Here is a 7,961-nt window from a genome sequence, read left to right as displayed (position 1 = left end):
TCAAAGAGAAAATTCTTACTAAGGAACAGAGGAAGAATTAAACACCCATAGCTGGGAAGTCATGATGCACTATTTAAAGGCATAAATATTTATACTAATCATGTCAGGGTTGTTTGGAAATAAACAGTTATTAAACATTGTAGTCTTATTTTAACAAAAAAAAGTGATAAATGTAACAAATATATTCAGATTTTTCTGTTTTCATCTTGCAATTAAATACTCTAAAAGTAATTTAGGAAGCAGCCATCAGATCAGATCTCTTCCAGTCCTAGAATGTGCTTGGCAACCCTTTTTCCATTTCTATCACAAAATAGTGCAGCTCCGGCCCCAGTGCAGATTAAATCATCTTTGGAGCACATACCAATACCACATCATAGCGTTGCTGCTCGAACAGAGCATCTGTCATTATGTACGTGTAGGTCTGAGGTGTTAATGTGTCACTACAATCAAACACTTCTCGAGTCGGGGAGCGAAGGTCAGCGCTCCACGAGCATCACTGCTGAACGAAGCAGCACGAGCGCTGCAGAATACAAGAGCACCAGGCCCTGGAAGAGGCAGACGGGCACCTCGCCCTCCCGCGCGTAAGTGAGGATGCTTAGGGCTGCACCTGGGTGCTGTGCAGTAATAGGACATAAGAACTGGCCTTGCCTGCAGTTTGCACTTTGCATGGTGTATTTTTCCCCCCCTATTTCTTATTTCCCACTTATTAACCCTCTATGAATGAATGAGGTAGCCTTGAAACAAAATACAACTGTCCCTAGCTTGGTGACTTGCATCGCCTGATCCAGCCCTCACAAGGTGGTTGTTACAAAGAGCAGTTGCTGGGGACAGCAGAGGAGTAGACAGGAGCCTGAGGGACAATACATGAACCCAAAGGAAATGTAGTTGGAAGAAGAGCAAAGTCCAGAAGCCTGGTTTGGAAAGGAGCCCGGAAGATGGTATGGTCCAAGGCCTGTCTGCTCCTGCCTGCCTGGGCTTGAGCATTTTCCACCTACAACCACCTCCCACTTGGAGAGGAAACAACATCAGTGTTTGCACACAAACACCTCCTTCTGCAAGATTCCTGCTGCTCTCCCTCGCAGCAGAGCTGATGCAGCTAGTCCACAAGAGCTGCATTAAAGGGTGACCAAAAACCTGGAAGGCCCCGAAGTCCCTCACATCCCCTCCTGAGCGCGAGCGTCACGAGGCCACTGAAGACAGGCAAAGGGCAAAGGAAAAAGAGCAAAGCTGGGGGGACTGGGATCCGTGCCAAAGGGACGTGTGTTTTCACTCTCCTTAAGCACAAGGTTAGCAAAATGCCAGTAAGAGCCGCCACGCTGGGCTGTGCTGGTTGCCGCGGGGCAGCGCGGGCGGCAGCTCCGGTCACTCTCCTCGTGCCCTGCTGTCCCGCCAAGCCCAGCGGAGCCGCCACTTCCACGCCGGGGTAACTGGCTCCCCTACCCTCGATGCAAGTTTAGGGCAAATTACTAGCAGTGAATTTCCAATGCGATTCTCTGTTTACATCAGGTCTTACTCCTGGCGTGGCAGATCTGATACCTGAAGTGCTTTTTTCTCCCAGTTTGGCACCTGGGAAAACAGTGTGTTCTCTCACCATCATTATCCATTGCTTAATTAGTTTGCCAGGCATGGGAAAGCTCATTAGCTGTCTTCAGGTGAGCTCACATGTAAGACTCACACCTGGCTCTTCCCAAGGGATGCTCACACTTATGGAGCTTCTATAGTAAGAAGGCATTTGAAACACCTTCCTGGAGAAAGGAGGAATGTGTAACTTGAATAAACTCCAGAGACTCCTCTCCCCTTATATATATGTGTATGTGTATATATATATATATATATATATATATATACATATATATGTCCCCAGTGCAAGCCTCCCTTCTGTCCAGGCTCTCCCTAGATGTCATGGTTGCAAATGGGACAAATTCTCTTCTAGATTTTGAAACATCAAGCAGCTGACTAGCTGAATCACACAGACTTCCAAAGCTGATGACACACACTAGGTTAAAACAGATATACCCTCATTTCTGGGTGCTAGTCTCTTTCAAATCTTTCACTACTGCGCTTGCTCTTTGCACTTGGTAAGTAAGTTCTTCCCAATGCTCATCTGAGTATAAAACAATCAATTTCAATCTAGACAGCCCTTCCTAAAGGTATGTTGCTCCCACAAGCAGAGGATTGGGGTGTTTTTAAGATGTGCAGCTCCCCAGCACGTAGTTCCAGCTCAGCGCGAGAGTTAACGCGTGGCACGGGTTGGTTTGATGACTGCTAGCGCTGCAGTGTGAGCAGTGCCTTGCAGGTACGGGCTCCAACTGCCCTGGTGACAGCGGCTCTGTGTGACACCTGCAGCAGGGCCTGGCTCTCGTGTAGGCTCTGTATCGTAGTGCTGGGTAGTAGCAGTGGGGTCAAATTAAAACAAGAGACCTTTAGTCTAAGTGCCCCAAGTGGAGCTTGCAAATAATGCATATGTGCACGAGCTATTTCCAGGTATCATTTGCAAGATAGCTTAACTCTAGGCAAGATAAGAAGGCAGATACTGGATATATTATCAGGAGACTGAGTGGCTCTGCGCATGCTCTATAGACTGCAATGAAATGTTGTCCTATAGTTGCAGAGAATGCACGTCAACATCAGACTCCCACTGCTATACAATTACCAGTGGTTTTTGAGGTAGAAATAAGCAATTACAAATTACGATTGAGTTAGTTACAAATTAAGCCACAGCTCTGCTGTTTTAGAGCTTGCCATGTAGCAGAAATAGAGGAAACTTGAGCTGAAAATGAAAACTTGGGTGCTGAATCTGATACCTGCCTGGTGATACCGGGAGCTCCGGGGGAAGCGGAGAGCCAGATGTTGGAGAAAACGCAGTAGAGGTGGCAGGGGGTGTCACAAGAGCTTTGTGGCCTGGAGCAGAGTGACAGGGAGCTCCAGTGGCCCCAGGCATCCCACGGGAGCCTGTGGTGTGTGAAGCCTCCCCATCTCCTCTTGGTTCCCAGCTGAAAGATGAGACTTGCCTAGAAAAAGCAGCATCAGGTTCAAGATTAATAGAATCCCTTCGTGGTGCTGGAGGTGGCAACAAGGGCACAGCCCTTCTTTGGTGGGACGCACCGAGACACAACCGTCCTCACCCAAGAACTGCGTTTCAACCCACCAGTCAAAGATGAGGCTGTCTCATGCACATCTTGAAAAGCAAAGCAAAAACTGCTCAAGGTCAGAGCAGGTCCACCGCTCCCTCAAAACAGCAGCTGATTTCTTGGACCGCTGACCTCTTCCTCAAGAGTTTTCCTCCAGCTGGTGCTAGGACAAAGCACACAGGGTGGAAGACAGCAGCAGCAGCAAATACTTCATCATAAGGCAAGTGTTAAAGCTTGTGACCTAGAACTTGAATAGCAGGTTTAAAGTTACGGTGAAATATGGACAAGCGGTGGTGGGGATGCTTCACATCATACATAGGCATTCGGGTCCTGGATTTCAGCCTTCAATCCGTAACTCCAGAAAACAAGTCAGGACTCGCTCGCTGCTCCGGGATCCGCCCGGCCTGGCAAGGCTCAGATCCCAGGAACATCCGGAGCACGCAGGGCAGGGCAGGGCAGGGCAGCCCAATCCGCCCACCCGCAGGGAACGATCCCTGCTCGTCGCCGCCTCACAGCCCGGAGCCGTGTGGGAGAGCACAGCTCGTCTGAGCCAAGACCGTTACGAAGGGAGCGCTACCAGCACAGTACATGACGATTTGGTGAACGCTTCATCAAATCAGGTCCTTCCACCTTGTCCAGAAGACAAACCACATATCCACTGCATGACTCATATTTGCTCTTGCTTGCAGATTTGGTACACAGAAGCTCAGGCTCCTTGCTATAGTTTCCCAAGGGTGGCCTACGGGTGAACGAGGTACCCGGCTGAAGAAACCCCAAACCTTCCTGTGGGAAAATTCACCACTGACCACCCAGGTGAAGCCGTCTCTAATTCCTCTATGAGACTGCAACATACCCCACTGAGTCACACGGCGCTTCTTTTCTTCAGCACTTCTTACCACGTATGCAAGCGCCTTACCGTTACCAGGGATTTTATCGGAGCATTTGGCCTATGCTTTGGATGTTCATGTTTGGTTGGCCCACAGGCCCACTCTTGAAGACTGACTCTAACCCCGTGCTGCTGCTTCTGTGGCTTTTCATCACTTTATCGTCCGCATAAAACCAGCAGCAAAGGCACAAAGCTTCACCCTGCAGCTTCTCTTGACCCTGTCCAAAGCGTTATCAGCTCCCACTCTGGCAGAGCATCCCTTGCAAAGCATCAGTTCATGCATATTTGTTTTCCGTCCTTTTTCTCTCCAGCCCTTCACTAACAATTCCTACTTCCCTGCTGACTTTTTTGCCTGGTGCTGAGAATGGAGTGCAAGTTTTCAGAGAACCAGAGCAAATCCTGTATCTCATTCCTGAACAGTTCCAGCTAGAATCCATCACAAAATGGGTCAGGATTCATTTCCTGCTTATCTTACTTCCCTTACCTTAACAATAGATTTCACTTACTATTCAAAACACCTACTAGGCTTTTATTTTCAGGACACCGAATAACCTTATATCAGCAAACTGTCACCCTGCTGATTGCTCTGCGCAGCACGGGAGCCCGCACAGCTCTTCGGAGCTCCACTGGGAACAATTTAGGAACTGCTGACACCATTTTCCATCAGTATCGCAGTGCTGAGCAAGCCACAATTCCAGGATGCATAAATAATTTACCAACTGCCCATATTTATTGTGGATTGAATAGATTTTGCTTTTGTCGGGCACACAAAAGCAAGCTCCAGACAGCAGTATGTGCAAGTACCATAAGCCAACCTTACTGATACGGATCAGTCAGTGGGTGTAAACAGTAGCGCAGTAAATGCCAGCGTGCAGGTTTTAGGGCATGTTTCCCGCCGTAGGTGAGAGCTTTCACAAGGCAACCCGGCGGAGGCAGCTTTGCACAACGTCACCCTCCCGTCTGCCTGTCCCGAGCCCGGGGCTGCAGCCTGCAGGAGAGAGGACCAGAGCCCAGGGGCAGGGAGGGAAGCTCAGCAGGGGCAGTGGAAGCACGAAGGAGAAAAACGACACAGAATTGGCATTACTGGAAAGGGAGTCAGTTGTTTTAATCATCCCCATTTGTTCAGATTTCCGCAGCTGCTGGGAAACTCGAGCAACAGCCCTGATGTTGCACGTACCTTGCAACAGCTGGATTATAACTAAAAGGAAGTGTGATACTCGAGAACAAGTCATCGTTCTGCTGAAGTAGGGATGGGGCAATACAGCCCAGGAATGGCATGATTTTCTTTTCCCCAAAATGAGTTAAAGGTATCGACACGGTAGTTTTACGTGTGGAGCCCCCTACGCTTATGAATGATCCGACACCGTTAACAAGTAACACACATCTACAGAAAACTGTGCACTCCTTCTGCAGTTGCACATTTAAGCGTTTGTTCTGACAGCCCTCCAGAGAGGCACTGTGCTGTGCTTGGGATTTCAAGTATCACTTGGCCTCAGCAGCACTATCAAGTTACAAGTTACAAAACCCAGGAGCGATCCAAGAGTGCCTCCTCCTTGCTGCAGGTGAGGGAAAGGGAAAGGAAGGGGAGGAGGAAACGAGCACGGCCCCTCTGCCTGCTGCCTTGGTGCACTGGAGCGGAGGAGGCACCGGACACCCACGCAGACCTGAGGGGCATCACCCTTCACGTCTGCAGGAGGACGTGGGCCTTTAACGCTGTATTTGAAAACTCGCATTGCCCATGTGTTTTCCGATAAAGGGCTTATTGAAAACAAAATCTAACACCGAAACACTTCGTTTTCACGATCCAGTCACCCAGCAAATTTCTCAGACAAGCCCCATGACGTGTCAAACATCTTCAAGCAGGAATCAACTCCCTGCCTGCAAAGAACCCTCCACACAACTCATTAGCGGCAACTACTTGCCCTCACCTGCAAGGCAAGTGAATTTGATGGGGATTGAATCTGACGGGGATTTTCCTCCCCATCAGTAGCCATTTTTCCTGCACTCCTGCCCTGCTTTACTATAACCTCACCCCTACAGAGCTGCTTCTCCTGCTGCTGCTCCTCCCTTGGTCAGGAGGACTTCCTCCTCGCTGCCAGCTTCACTCTTCTTGTCCTCACGCGGCTCCAAATTCGTTTCTTTCGTTATTTCTTTGCCCTCCGCACCCCTCCGAGGAGCACCACGGCCGCCATGGGACAGAGCTTCACGTCCTGCCCACGACTTCCCTCCCGGTGGCCTCACGGGCCAGCATCTCAGCTTTGGCTTTTAGATCCTCCTACTGGGGAGTGGTAAGATTGATAGCACAGAGTCACAGAATGGTTGAGGTTGGAAGGGACCTCTAGAGATCATCTAGTCCAACCCCCCTGCTCCAGCAGGGACACCCAGAGCACGTGGCACAGGGTGGCATCCAGGTGGGTTTGAAGATCTCCAGAGAAGGAGACTCCACAGCCTCTCTGGGCAGCCTGTTCCAGGGCTCTGTCACCCTCACAGGAAAGAAGTTCTTCCCCACATGGAGGTGGAACTTCCTGTGTTTCAACTTGCACCCCTTGTCCTGTCACTGGCCACCACTGAGAACAGTTTGGCCCCATCCTCTGGTATTTCAGATAGTGAACCAAATTGTCATCTGCTACTTCATCAAACAACGTCTTTCCACCCTGCGCAGCAAAGTTACGTGCCCATTGCATGAGTCAGCTTTGCTCTTCCTTACAGGTACAGACGACATTTCCCCCATTGCCCTTTCCAACAGTATTTACTTCTATAGCCAGGTCAGCAAGTTTAACCAGACCCCGTGTTCAAAGAGAAAAAGAAAAACCTAAACATACATGTAAATTGTACACACAGTGGAATTCAGAACCTACAAAAACACTTTGTTCAGAAACACACGACAGATCTACAGATATCAGAACTTTTTATTTAAGTTAGCTGAGGGGGTATGTTTGGCTCAGGCTTGCTAATCTTTGACTCTTAAAAGAGATTGACTGTAAATAATATAAAAAAAGGAAAGTAACCAATATTTTCAAAATTGTCACAAATTTTGAAAACACTCATATAAATTCTGAAATGTATAATGATACCTGAAAATATTAGTACTTGATCCTGAAGTGTTCACGCATTGTGAATGTGCCTATCTTGAATTTCAAGGGGGTATCAAAAGTGGTAACAGTTAGAAAAATATATGTATTTTTGTTTCCTCTGGAAAAAAAAATCATTTGAAATAGCTATCAAATAAAATACTAAAAAAGCTTCTCCTTTTTTTTTTGGGGGGGGGAATCCAACAGAAGAGCTATGTTTATATGCAGCTTATGCAATGTGCCACTTACATAAGCTGGAGCTTCAAGCCATCCTGTGCTCCTGCTCCCTCACTCCTGGCTGTGCTGGCGCAGGATTGTTCAAAGGAGCCACCTAGAAAAGCCAGCAGTGACACCAGAGCAACCAGGAGAAAGGCAGGAAAACAGAAACCCAAAATATACAGGAACTAAGGGGACATATTGTACACACAGGCAGGAGGAGTAACCAGCAGTAAAAAACACAGCCTCTTTAGTCACATGCAAGGATCTCTACAGGAAAAAATCTTTTCCAAGGATTAAAGGACACTTTCACAGTGCTTCTTGTGGATTTTTAGGAGTATTAAAGGTGACTTTACTGTCTCCTGGAAACAGCCCTGACTGAATTTGCTTCAGTGGGTAAAGTTGATGTTGTGCTTCAGTTAGTGGCAGTATTTATTAATTTCAGTTGCTTACACATCAGGCCAGAGATGTTTTTAAAGTTTTAAAAACTTTAAAAGCACAAGTTTTAAAAAACACGTGCTTTCATTACCCAGGTGCAATGCAGTAGTCAACAGAACTACAGTTTGATTATTACTTGCTTAAAGTAAGTCTGATTTAGAAAATATTTAAAAAAGAAACTGATTTTTCACAATCTGAAATCTTTACAGTGTCTTTTCA

This window comes from Tinamus guttatus, unplaced genomic scaffold, assembly GCF_059628265.1.
Source record: "Tinamus guttatus ecotype Peru unplaced genomic scaffold, ASM5962826v1 Tinamus_guttatus_pri_ptg000492l, whole genome shotgun sequence".
Lineage (NCBI taxonomy): Eukaryota > Metazoa > Chordata > Aves > Tinamiformes > Tinamidae > Tinamus > Tinamus guttatus.
This window is presented reverse-complemented; position numbering follows the sequence as displayed.